The sequence below is a fragment of the Melanaphis sacchari genome, unplaced genomic scaffold, assembly GCF_002803265.2.
Source record: "Melanaphis sacchari strain LSU unplaced genomic scaffold, SCAv2.0 Contig20_pilon_pilon, whole genome shotgun sequence".
NCBI classification, from domain to species: Eukaryota; Metazoa; Arthropoda; class Insecta; order Hemiptera; family Aphididae; genus Melanaphis; species Melanaphis sacchari.
In genome coordinates this window covers 7,110,787-7,125,062 of record NW_020271042.1, presented here as the reverse complement: position 1 = coordinate 7,125,062, position 14,276 = coordinate 7,110,787, and the positions used below count along the sequence as shown (strand labels likewise).

At 31.5% G+C, this 14,276-nt stretch overlaps 1 protein-coding gene across 1 annotated transcript in view; it reads right to left on the bottom strand.

Moving 5' to 3' along the window:
* The window catches only part of LOC112593645, a 31,643-nt gene extending 22,261 nt beyond the window's left edge, over positions 1-9,382 (bottom strand). Inside the window, exons 1-2 of the mRNA XM_025338146.1 lie at positions 9,198-9,382; positions 8,977-9,136 (exon numbers count right to left, since the gene is read on the bottom strand). The gene's annotated coding sequence lies outside the window, so the exon portion shown is untranslated. The remainder of the gene's footprint in view (positions 1-8,976; positions 9,137-9,197) is intronic.
* Between the last annotated feature and the right edge of the window lie 4,894 nt (positions 9,383-14,276).

The following is a 14,276-nucleotide window of genomic DNA, read 5'->3' as shown; positions in this document are numbered from 1 at the left end:
TTACTTACATCAATATTCTGAGATGAGGTAATTATTTTAAGTCAGTAGCTGAGCACTATGAATTAAATTCTCGTGCACTGTAACTAGTAGCCTGTGGTGTTATAAATATTATGCGAAATTTCGATAATTCATCGTTTTCACCACGCAGAAGCGCATAAATAGAGCACACGCGGTTTAACGCATTTTCTAGACGATACAGTTCTACACGCTTGCCTAGATATATTATTATTAAACAGGTAGCATACCAGCAAACGGTTTTTACAAATTAATAAGAATGGTAAATAGTTAAAATTATTTTAATCGTCCAAGGCTTCAAAGTACCACTGCAGAATATTGATAAATAATGCAGTGCAAATCCCACATCTGTACATCGGTATTTTTGTCTAAAAACTGTGACGTAACGGGCGTCCTGTTTTCCGGCTGAAAAATCTCGTGCATTATTAAATAATTATTAAACCTGCGTGTTGTCTCGGTTAAAATGTCCGTTCAGTTCCGAAGTGCCCGTGTCATATTTTTATGCGCACCAAGCGGCGGTGTTTAAATCCCGTAATTTTTTTCACCTCAAGTCAGTGTTTTTTTATACAATTTATATCTTTAACTCGAGTAGTCGCATTCCTATTGTCTGGACCTCCATATTTGGAATCACGGGGGAGGCAAAAACGTCGTCTCTCAGAACGTTTAATTCTGTCAATATTTTTACGACATATAGCTATAACAGATATATAATACCAATCCATACAAAAACGACCGACACAATAATACTCGTTTATTTGTTCTTCCATCATTTATATATATTTCTTTTAGATACGACGACAACTGCGTGAAAACTCTTTTCTATATAATATACTACTACTACCATTTTCTTATTTGCCATCGACACACGTCATTACGAACGTGTCCAACCGTCCGTTTAAGTGCATTATGATTACACTGTTATAGACTAAAATATTATTTTATGTATTATGAGGATCATCATCCCCCACTCACTGGCCATGTTGGATGCTTTCGACCAATTTACCTTTGATCCGTTTTGTTTGATTGTAATACATATTTTTTATTTTGAACACTCGTTGAAAATAGGTCCTTGGTTATACCATACAGGTACATATTTTTAAACATCGTATTTTATCTCGCTCGAAAGAATATAATTTGCTTGTAACGTCATCGTCGTTATAATCACCGCCGACCGTTCCACAATAATGTACTAGTGTTATTTTATACGATGCTAAATGTTACATTCGAAATGAAGTAGTTAGGTAATATACGACACGTTGACATCTTTAATCGTAATCGGAAAGTATCATTATAAATCTGATCGAAGCCACAATCCCCAAAGGATGAAAATATATTATGATTATGGCATATATTGTATTTAGCATGTCTAAAAATTCAATAATAGCATATCAATCATATCGCGTATTGTGTAGGTAAAAAGTATAAATTATGCATTGCAGTTGGTCATATTATCTATTAAATTTTCGAAAATCTAAAAAAACAAAAAAGCGAAGTTTCCTACCTATTATTTAGAACACTACTAGCTATTATCAAGGACAACACTGTACAGTTAATGATCAATTTCAATTCATAACGTTGCATCGCACACGCAATCGTTTGGCACTAACATTCATTATTTCATTGCAATTATAATAATAGTTAATATTGTATCAAACTTTTTGCACTCAATCTCTTTAAGTTGCAATTATTTAATAAATCAACTGTCATTCAACATATTTTTTTTCAAATAAGCTATGATTTATTTGCTTTCAATTCACGCTCTGGGCGCTGTAAATTAATTAAACATTATATGTTTTAACGTCACCGAGTATAGTCGAGTATAAGAATATTATATGCTTATTATAATACACTTGTGTGTAGTATAATAATGTACCTATATAATATATTATATTTATATGGGGTTATTCAATTTTTTAATCGGTTCGTAATTTTACCCTTTGAAAATATTTTATAATATACATAATACACATTGCTTATATTATAAGATTATCACTATCGTATCTCTTAAATCATAATAAGGTGATAATCGTATGTTAGAAGTAAACCGTCAATACAGACGACTGGAAATATTGTTTTTTTTCTTGTTTTTTTGACCATCTGTCGTCAACCATAAAACATCTTTTCAATAAAAAAAAACGCATACACGATACCTGCATTATAGGTCTTGACGAATCCATTTAAACGTACATGGGTACTAGAAAACCATAAAACATACGCGTATGTGAAGGTTACAGTTGGTTGCGTGTTTTCATTCTTTCTTTTAAAACCATCTAGTCGTGCACACCAAACAATTAGTAAAGTAAAAATTACAAAACAACGCGCGACGGACATCCCCGAACGCGCGCTGCTACTTCTGCTGCTGTATTATACTCGTAGCTATATAATATAGTAGCGAACGGTTAGAGGCTTTATATTATACTATATAGGTACATAAAACACGGCTCATTCTGTGGAAATGAAAACAAAAGCGGAACACACCTGTGTATTGAGAACGGCTCGTCGGCGGTTAGGTAAACACGGCCTATTTTCGATACATTTAATATTATTTCGTATTGCTCTAGAAGCGCATTAAATCTGGCAATTCGTATTGAATGTCAAACCGTGTACAGATGTATACGTGCGCGCATGTAGTATTACACTGTATTAGCTATATATTATTATTATTTTTATTATTATTCTCTCGTCCACCGACGTTCACGGTCTGACATCGTACCTTCCAATACGTTTATTGTGTGTATAATATTCCACTAACAGGACGAAAACGTTTCAAATCATGCGCGCAAACGGCCACAATAATATATTTATATAGTTTTATCGTTACGTACATATATAATATATATAGTGTAGGTATTAGGTACATATTATACTGTTGTTGAATCGACAAAACGCTGACCCACATATCATCGCATACAAACACATACGCATACGCTCGTTCAATTCCGATTTCCGTGGGAACTATTATACGTTATCGAGATGGACTCATCGACGTCACTTGACTTGTCGCGACGTAATAACGAATTTGATGTATTTGATGTGCAACACAGCATAGGGATGAGAAAAACAGACGTCCGCAAAGACTTACCGTGAAATCTCTATACGGTACAGTACGTTTTTCCATCAGTTTTAATTTTTAACTGACAAAACTGTAGATTAATAAAAATTGATCGAGATTTGACCGCAATACATAACATTATAATCATTAGAGTTGTTGTAATGTCACACAATATCGTATTGTACTCCGCGGTTAATCAGCCTGCGTAATTGTTTAACTGGTTGCGAAATGCGTCATTGACAATTTGTTCCTACAATATTATTTATTATACATTTATATATCCCACAAAAAGCGCATATTATACAATGCCTAGCAATTAGTATACAAATTAACCACTTGTTTACGAGATATATGTTTTTATTGTTATCACACCGAATGTTATGCCGTCGGATGTTTTTGGCTCGATAACTACAAGTGAAATGCTGTCGACCAGGGCAACACCGAAAATCTATATTATTATTGTTATTATGAAAATGGGTTTAAAAAATAATCCAAAGATTTCCGTCGCGTTGATGATAAAAACAAATCACCGTTACCGTAGGATATCTTCAAAATCAATGTTAGATATTAAAATAATACTTTTTTATTTCATGTTATACGTATTTCCTCAGAAATATGGATTCCTCCGTCAACATAAAGTATGACATGACTGCGATGGGATATCGTATGTATATTTTTTGAAGTGAATATTCGATGACGTAGAATCTGGTTTGAAAGTATTGTGCCTCTTGTGGTGAAAAATTCTTTGACACCCAATCACCCCATTTGTAGATAAGCATACAGTTAGTAGTTTATGTTTTAAACGTTTAACTGTAACAATAATACTTTATTGAAAATTAAAATTTACCGTTAGAAAAATTATCAACAAAGTATCCACCTTTCTACTACATTTTGTGGCGCCCAAAATTGTGTATAGGTACTCGAACCGCCATTAGGTGGAACGGTAATGAGAAAGTCACGCCGGACGAACGGGTTGTCATAAAAATAAGGGCAGAAAAAAGATCAGCAATATCTAAAATGAATCTCTTGATTTTTTTCTCTTACGCTTCTCCGAGACCATTGCCATGATGTACACAAAACACAAACACGCGCGTTTATAAAACGATCCGCCTCGTCTCGGTCCGGAGACTTCTTACGCTATGCCTATACGGTTGCGCAACGTCTGCAGCTATGCACTTACCTTAGAGTCGGCAACGACGGAGATCGTGTTTCCACAGTCTCCAGCAAAATATGCCAGCTATACAGTATAATATATACATAAATCGCGTGTCCCACGAATCTGTTTCCCTCGCTTCGAAACTGTAACACGCGGGGCGCATCGAGCCGTTTAAAAAATCAAATAACAACAACAACAAATGCCGTTGAACACAATATGCACATAATATATTATTATTTATTGTACACGTCATCGCACCTATATAGTGCGTATATACTGTATAATATATGTAACTGTCATTAAAACGACATTAACTGACCGACGGAGGTGGTATGTGCGTGAGTGTGCGCGTGTGTATGTGTGACTACCGACTATCGAATGGAAAGTAAAGTAAAATACAAAAAATCGTACCGAACACGGCTACTCGTAATATACACTGTATAATAATAAATAATTTATACAATGGATAGCAGTGTACGAGTTGTGTGGTGCATGCGTCGTCGTCGTCATTATAATATGTGATGGAGATTTTTGCATAGCCATCGACGTAATTGCCGTTTATTCGGAGCAATTTGCATGTTTATTCTGTTTTGCGGACGTATGTGTGCTACACATTTACGTATATGTACATTTATATAGACGTTTAATGTTCCCATAGTTCACGATTGGTTTCGGTCTGTCACGGCGTTAAATTCTCTACGCATATGTGTGTGACCCACATCGGCGATCGCGCATTGGCATACGGGCGCGAGCATCACTGGACACAACGAACCAAAGCCGCGACCCCGCCCTCCCTCTCCTTCGCCTTCGCCCGACGGCCTGACCGGGGTGTATAATAATATGAATATGAATATGAATATTTTGAAAATCCGTGGGAAATTGCGATGACGAATAATAATCACTTAGTTGGGTGCATCTGTGTTCTATATTGATTATACTCGCTTTGCGATAATAATATTATTATTATACCTTCAAGTATTATAATACCATGGTCGGGAAATCGTGTCCAATTGGCGGGCGCACGTATCACGCGGTCTTCGAACGTTTGTTAAGCCACCGCCGCGCCACCAATATGATAATGTTATTATTTGACATTATATTAATAATAATAAATAATAGCCGTATATCAGGCTGCATACGCGTTCGATAAGCTTGAGAGAAGAAGCGCTCGAATCGGATAATATAATAATAGTATGTTACCCACAGTAATAATATACGAAAATAGTACCGTCGAAGTGATGTTCCGTGTATAAAAAAAAGTTTTTAATTCGCACATCGCCCGTCACGCGTGTATATGTACGTATACGAATCTCGACGAGTGCGAGAAAGTTTTATATTTATTATTATTATTATTATTTTCAATAATTCAGTCAGTAGGTTAGCGTAAATGAAAACTGGTAATTTCACATTATGTAAGCCCGATAAAACTCATCGACACATGTATTGAATGCTAAAACAAATTTGAACGTATATGCATTTATATGCATTTTCATTCAATCGCCGCGACAAAATACACGCCCATTAAACCGGCCACTCGAATGTTGCAAACAGTTCGACCAAAAAACCTTTTCGTTACCGCATACGAGTATACCATGAAAATATATCATGTATGTTCTCGTATTTACCACAAACCTAATAAGAGGTATTCGGTTAAGTAAAAATGTGTGCCTTTAAGTACATGTAACCGTCCTAAGGTTACATTTATTTATCCACGATATCGAAATGTAATTTTATAATTCGCTTTCGACAACAAAACAAAATATATAAATATATAGTACACCTACACACCGAAGCAAGGGAGGACCCATCTAAAAATAAATCGGAGATGGATATTCTAATTTTTTTGTACGAAAACAGGGAAAGATTTAAAAAAATACTAATGTATGCTTATATGTTAATCAAATAGTGGACAGAAACAGCTCTCATTGCACCCTTCGAAATCTATCACTATATCAGAATATGATGTACATTAAAAAATTCGCAAAATAAAATTCCTGCAATCAATGAATTATTATTTTGTGATTTAATAACTTATCTAGTGTAGTGTAAGAGGGAGGTATATGATTTGTAGTATTACAAGCTATAATTGCACTTAAAAACAAAACTTTTGAGTACAAATTGCAAAAGATTTTCAAAATTAACAATTGAGATATTATTATAAGATTTCAGCTAATCGAATCATAAACCACTTTGTTCTTCCAGATTGAAAAATCGATTATTTCCTGGATAAATGTTTATGTATATTATTAATCTATATGTAAATACGTTTTATAATATAATATGCTCATACTCAGGTATAGCGTGATGTTACGTTGTTATGCACCTACGTATAATATACGGTACAGCACAAAATGTTTTTTTTTTTTTGTATATAATCCATTCCTGTAAACGACATAAATATGCGAACTGCACTAACAAACCAGTGACGTCTGATCTTAATCGTAATAATTAGGTATATTATGAACAACATGATTTATTTCGTTTATCTTGGCAATTATACTACACTATGCAACGTATAGACTAATAGGAAGATATTTACTCCAAAATTTCAAACCGGAAGGACATCGCTCGCTACATAGATGACGTCGTTTCCATGTTGTTTACACATATAAAACCGTATACGTAATACAAGAATAATTAAACGTAGGCTCGGTGCGTACAGAGCCACCTGCGTGTGCCGTGCAACGAGAACGAAACAAATTATTACAACGGTTAGGAATTTGTGTGTTTATCATTTTGAGAGCGCGATTCATTTTTTAGAATTTAAACTACGATCGAAAAACGCGTGTATAATATTTTAACTAAATACCGCGGATTAATATCGCTCTATTATTGTTTCTAGGTTAATATTACAACAGTGTCTTTGCGGCCTCTCCGTGTTTACATTACACACAGACACCTTCGATACTATATATAGTATTGTATACATTTATTAATTATATTATAATGAATACATTTATAATATTTTTCTAACATACAGAGTGGAATTTTTCCGCGACAAACGTGCCCATGGTGAATATCAACATAAACTATAATATAAATACCAGCTACCTATATAATATAGACCTTGTGTGTACACCCGTCTCTGTCGTCTCCCCTGGACTGAAAGGAGAGGATATTATAAACACGCTCGACATTGAGTGTGGCGGCGGCGATTTTATTGGAATCTGAGGACGTTGACGGGTGAGCGTCGTATATATAAATATAATATAATACATAGCTCTGCGGTGCACACGACTTACGTGATCGAAAGTGTCTGGTCGAATGAAAAAAATAAATACGACATCGAAACTGTAGAGTTATTGAAATCTACATTATAATATATGAATACCTCTATATTATCCTGTATTTTTCATACCATAATATAGTTTACTGTACGCGAACAAAATATGTACGATGTGGTTTTGCGGGTATTGACTGTCGAGTGGCACATCAGCAGTGTATAATTTTGTAAATACTAGATAAGTTCGAAAAAATAAAGAAACTACCAGATGTCAAAATCACGGCGTTTGAGATTAGTGTTAGATAAAAAGTAATAATTATTAAATCCAAACACTTCCAATGACCCAATCTTTTCATTTTTTTTTTTGCCATCGAAATAGAAATAACATTTATAGGTTGCAACCTGCAGATCATTTCATATTTTTAGTTTGAGTTACATAGCACATTTCCTAGTTTAGGTAAATCGTTTCTAATTTGTATGCACACTATACCGCTTCTAATAGTTACATAGTAATTGTTTTAGCTGTCACCGGATACCGTTGTTATAATTTATATTTATGTCTTCTACGTTTATTGTCACCCGATACGTTTTATAATTTTCAACCGTCAAGTGGTTACGACATAATTCTACACATAGAGAGTGATAATTCATCATAATTTAAATTTAATTTAATATTTGTATACAACGTTTGTAAAAAAAAAAAAAAAAATATTCAAAACGTTTATACTACAAATGTAAATTTTAATAAATATTTAAAAATAATAGAAATAATCATAGTAATCAAAAATATAAGCAAAATGACGCAAAAATACAAACAATGACATAAAACAAGTACTAATATTCATCGTTGGAGGTCTACCTAATGAATACACCTAATCATTTTTTTTTATTGAAGTCTTCTGATTTACACCATTAAATGTTTAATTTTTAATTGAAATCAATTTTGAATCTATGTACACTTTTTCGGTATATAAAGTTGCACTTAGATAACGAATTTTATTAACTATATTTTAATTACAGTAGAGTATCGATAGCCTGAACGAATAAAATTCAGATCAAGCATCGTCCAGATTACCGGTTCGTCCGAATTACCGAAGGGTTTATGTATGATTACCTACTCAAATGACTAATATTTTTATTCTTAATTCTATCACTTTTATATTTATTTCATTTTAAATTATAAAAATAATAAATAACTTTAACATAATAAATTTAAAAAAAAAAAAATGTTTAAGGTAATTTAACTTAAGTATAGTAGTTAATATTTTTTTCTGAAGAATCCCGAACAAACTATAAATGTGTTTACGAACAAATGGAGTTATACCATCGGATAACCGTGTTCACCGGATATCGAGGGTCCAGACTATCGAGGCTCTAGTGTATTTAAAACTTAATAAATTAAAATAATATTAAAAAAAAAATTATTCTTCTATCACCAAACTCACTTTCATTTAGCTATTTTTAAATTACTAAAAATTACTGATACATAATGTATAGGTATAAATTAATTATAGAAAAATTATTATTTACCTGTTACTATTATGAGGGTTTATGACATTAGCCCTCGAGGTGTCCTCGTTAGCAGTAGTAGTCACTGTACGTCATACTATTTCGAAAACTTTATTCCATCCGAGGCGGCGATTACCGAGCACTGTTCATCTGTGTGTACTTTAGACGCGAAAAATTAAAACTATGAAAAAAATAAAATGTAAAAATTTTGAATACCAAAAAAAAAAAAAAAAATTACGCACAATTGGTAATAATTAGTTGATTAGAACACCGCACACTCTAATATAAATATCGTAAGGATTGTTGTAAACAATAAAATACGCGAACAGAACGATTACGACAATATTTCAATATTATAATATTATTTTATGTACGGTAATACCTATATGATTACGTTACGCGCCGCACTGGGTGATTGCACGCGGGTCGACACCTGTACGAAAACTGAGCTCGTCTCTGGCGGTTCTTTCACTCACCGCCGCCGTCGCGTCGCAGTGCCGGCACTCTCTCCCGGCGCAACCTGTTCCGCGAGCGCGCGCGCCACACAGCGACGATTATTTATTTGTATTCGATCCGAAGCGGACGGATGGACAGCCGGCGGGCGCTAAAGAAAGGATTACACGCTTATATATTGTAGTGTTGAATTTTCCACCGTTCTAACGTAAATCGGTTAAAAACGCGTTATCGCGGGGATTAAACAAAATATTATGAGACCTTTTTTTACGTGCACACATTAGTCTTAACACTCTCAACACAGCAAAAGATATTACGGATTGATGATGTGTAAACGAGGAGAGAGAGGGAGAGAAGTGGTGTAATAGTATAAATATACAGATGAAAAGAAAGGTTAGGTTAAGTGAATTAATGTGTCAACTCGTCACATATGACACGGTTGTGATGAATGATATATGTACAGAAGGGGGGGGGGAAGGGCTATTGCAAGAACGAAAATAATGTAGTGCTGAGCGAGAAGATTATGATCAAGGTGCAGACGGAAAAGGAAGTGATAGATAAGGAATCTGACACATGCAGGAAAATTTAAGAGAATATTGAACTGCACCAACACCATTATTCATCAATAACAATCGACATTTTTAATTCGCTATTTAAGAACAAAATATTGCTTATGAAAATATGTTGTTGCAACTAATATCGTTGTTGCTAGTACTATATAAATATCATCACTTAATTTACGATTATTACTCTATGCTATAATATACTTTAACATAGAGTTTAACATTGAAAATAAAAAAAAAATTAATTGAATTTATTATAACTCTCAATTTACATTATATGTTACAAAAATATTTTTTCTCATAAGCTCGAACATTGACAAATTTGGTAGATGTGTTGGAAAAATCACTATTCAGTTAATATACTTCTAATTAGTACACCCTTTTGATATTTTTCTTGTAAAATTATTTGGTAAGCCAATAGATCTAATTTAATAAAAAATAAATAAATGTTTTTGATTATTTTGAATAAACGCTTATTGGCGGTTTATTGGCGCTTATTAATATGTATTTCGTAATTAAAATTAATTTTGCCTAATGATTTTTATACATCTCAATAATATTGTACTTGTATAGACAGTATATATAATATTATAGATTTTAAATCCATATACCTACACAAGTGCCAAGGTATATTAACCCGATTACATTTCGCATTGCAATTATCATGGCTCGCAGATTCTTCTAACTGAATTATATTTGTTCAGTCAAATTTTCCAGTCGAATTAACTTCCGCTTTACATTAATAAACATAAATATTATTTATAGTTATCTTCGTTTCACTGTATATTGCATACAAAACATTTTTGATGACCGATACTAACTGTATCTAATTTTAATGTTTTGTTTTTCGCCGTAGATTCATTAATTTATATTCTTTTCTTACTTACTTCATGCTTGATTACATATATATATATATATATGAAAGTATACTTATTAATACTGTTTGATTTAAAATGTTGAATAAGATTTTTTCAATACGGATCATCAAATTATATAAAGTAGTACCTATGCGCTGTTATATTGACTAATACCTATGTTTGGTATTCGGAATCTGGTACATGCGCAATCGCATAAAAACAATTATTATATTATAGTAATAAATCGGCTAAATAACAATGAAATAATTTTAATACATATTTTGCTATCAATAAAAATAATTTATTTAAACATTCACCATTATACTATAATCAATATTAACTGCCGGTGTATTCTTTTCTGGCATACTGTTATTATAGTCTTATAATAATAACTGGTTAACCGGATCTAAATAGTAAAGATGTTTATTAATTACAGTGCGTTGTAGAACAAAAATCCGTGCAAATAATATCGTAAACAATTTCAATGCGAATACGTGAACAGAATAAAATCGACATCATCAACGGCTTCTATAACAAACGATGTAGTAAGTACACAATTTTAATAAGTCTATAGGTGTGTACAATATTATTCAGTCTTATTTATTTTAAATTTATTAACTTAATTAGATATCTACGTCTTAAGGAAATTTACAATATAGTCGTACACCAGTCTTGTAAAAAATACTTTTCAATAGTATTTTACTACAGATACTGCAGATGCCTTTTTTCGAAGCATTTAAAATACACAGATATTTTAATACTTGGTGATAAAATACTTGGGTATGAATTAAAAATACTTACAAATATAAATTACATTTTTAAATTAAATATTTTTAAGCTCTGAATAAAGCAATGAATATATTGATTTGGCAATGTGTTTTTCCCATAGACTTTTGGATAAATAAAGTTGCTTCAAATTTCTATTTGATGTGTAGTTTTGGTAGCGAATTGGATATCTTTGGTATTTTTGGGAGTTTGAGATGTCAACTGCAGTATTACCATTTACTCATCGACTTATTCATAGAGTGCACATGATTAATTGTGATTTTTAAAAATTTTATTGTTATTAGTTATTACTTATTGGTGCTATTTTCTAAATTATAACTCATTAATAACTTATCATACAACTTAACTTAAAATTTAAATGTAAATTAAAGTTATCTCTTAATAATAGTGCGCTGTACAAAATATAATTTATAATATTTATATTTTGATCATTTTTCCGCCAGAAATATAATAAATAATATTTTATGTTTTCATATTAATCTGTAGCTAATTGCATTTGACTGTATCCATAAAATAGCGAATTACGAAATAAAATCTATTTTAATATGAATGAAATAAAATAAAATATTTTAGAAGATATAAAAATAAAAACAAGGTTAATTATTATATCTTCAACAGTTATTATAAAATACGATATAATAAAATAAAAAATATTTTTAACTTTACTTTTTATATTTTTAGTCACACGACGATAGTCAAAATAGTTACAACCGATATTAAACGACGTTTCGAGTGTCCCTCATTTCTTGCGATGTGGACTTTTCTTCAGCTGAGTACGCGGAAATATTTGTCTGACTGTTTGGATTGCTGCCCACAATACAGTTCGAATGTTTTTGTATATGCGCAGCCAAGGCACGGACAGTATCAATGTCATCGAATAACACGTGAGTACTGACCGACATTGTCACGGACGGTAGTAATAATATAGTGAGTACATTGGCTTTTAGCGATTCAATAATAACGCGGACGAAATCGTTCATCTTTCTACACTACATACCTACCTTTAATCATTTTCATCGCGTTTTTTCGTGGGAAGTAAATTTGCTGTTTGGCAAAAGATCAAGTAGATATCCAAATGTAATGCTTTACAATATAGGTTTGCTCTGCAGTCTCGATGAGATGGGTTAAAAAAAATTTAAAGTAAAAATCCAAAAATTTATCAACGGTTTTCTATTTTTTCATTTCCTCGTTTGATTCAACAGTGAGATTATAAAATTATTTAGTGAAAACTCAACGGAAGTTTGTTTTTTGAAGCTCTTCGGACCGTTAAATTATTGTTTCATTTACTATGTAATATTATATACCATTATTATACGGCATTCGTCATTGATATAACAAACTACAAAAAATAATCAACACTTTTGAAAATTTTCTTTTAATATTTTATATCTTATTGTATGATAATATGAAAGTGCGTCCAAACCATTTAATTCCCTACGACTTTTACTTTAATACTTTTACTAATTTAAAATCTATTATATATTAATATTGTATTTTATTGATTAACTGTGATTACAATTAAATCCAAACATCTAAAATATCAGCTAGAATAATGAATTTATTTTATCACTTAAGATCAATATAAATAATAAATAATCAATATAGTACGATTATTATTGTCAGTTAATTTTTGTTTTTATTATTGAATAACAGATTTTAATATAATATTTATTCTCAACCTTTTTTGTATTGAGCTTTTTCCTTCTTTTTTTTTTTGGAATCTTAAAAATATTTTTCACATTTCGATGCATAGGTAAGATATAATTATTATTAAAATACTTATATGAGTGTATGCCTTTGAAAAAAAACAGTTGAAACCTTCCAAGAAATGTTTATCTAATGGCTTAGAACCATCAGGTTATACTCGTAATACGATAGTAACTCATAAGTTATTTTTTTGAAACAATCAAAAAAAAATAATTGATTTTTAATTTGTAAAAAGTTGAATCCAGATTTAAAAAATTAGAATAATATTGGGATTGAAATTATTTGAATATACTTTCGTCTATAACAAGTATTAATGATAGAAAACGGACCACTACGATACGTTTTTAGCAAATAAACAATTATTAGTTATTATTATTGATTATCATCAGAGTGTTACATTAGGTATAGACAACAATATCACTCGTGTCTGTCTTACTTTGTTAGTAAAACAACTAATATTTTTCAAATTGGTGCTGTTAGGTTAGGTTAGGTTAGGTTCAACCATTTAAATTTTTATACATAAAGTATAGAAATGGTTAATCAATATATCTGTAAATAAATAATCAATTAAATACGACCTGCCTAGAACACGTACATATTATGGTTATGTTCATCGAAAATTTGGTATGTTAATATAGATAATATATGTGCTTACTAATAAACAGCACCATAAATGAGTCTATACCCATATTTATGCATAGGTACACTTTGTGTAAGTTATAATATATATATATATATATATATCATTATTATTATTATTAAACGATTCGCTTTTTCAGACAGTCGTCCAATGATGAAGGCGATGATAACGCATTATCGGTGCATATATCATATTTATACATTATGAAGTACCAGAGATACAGGGTAATATTTTATTTATCGTGCACCGAACAATCAATTATTATTGTATCAAGATAGATACAAGGAAATTTAAAATTAAATTTTTTTGAGCATC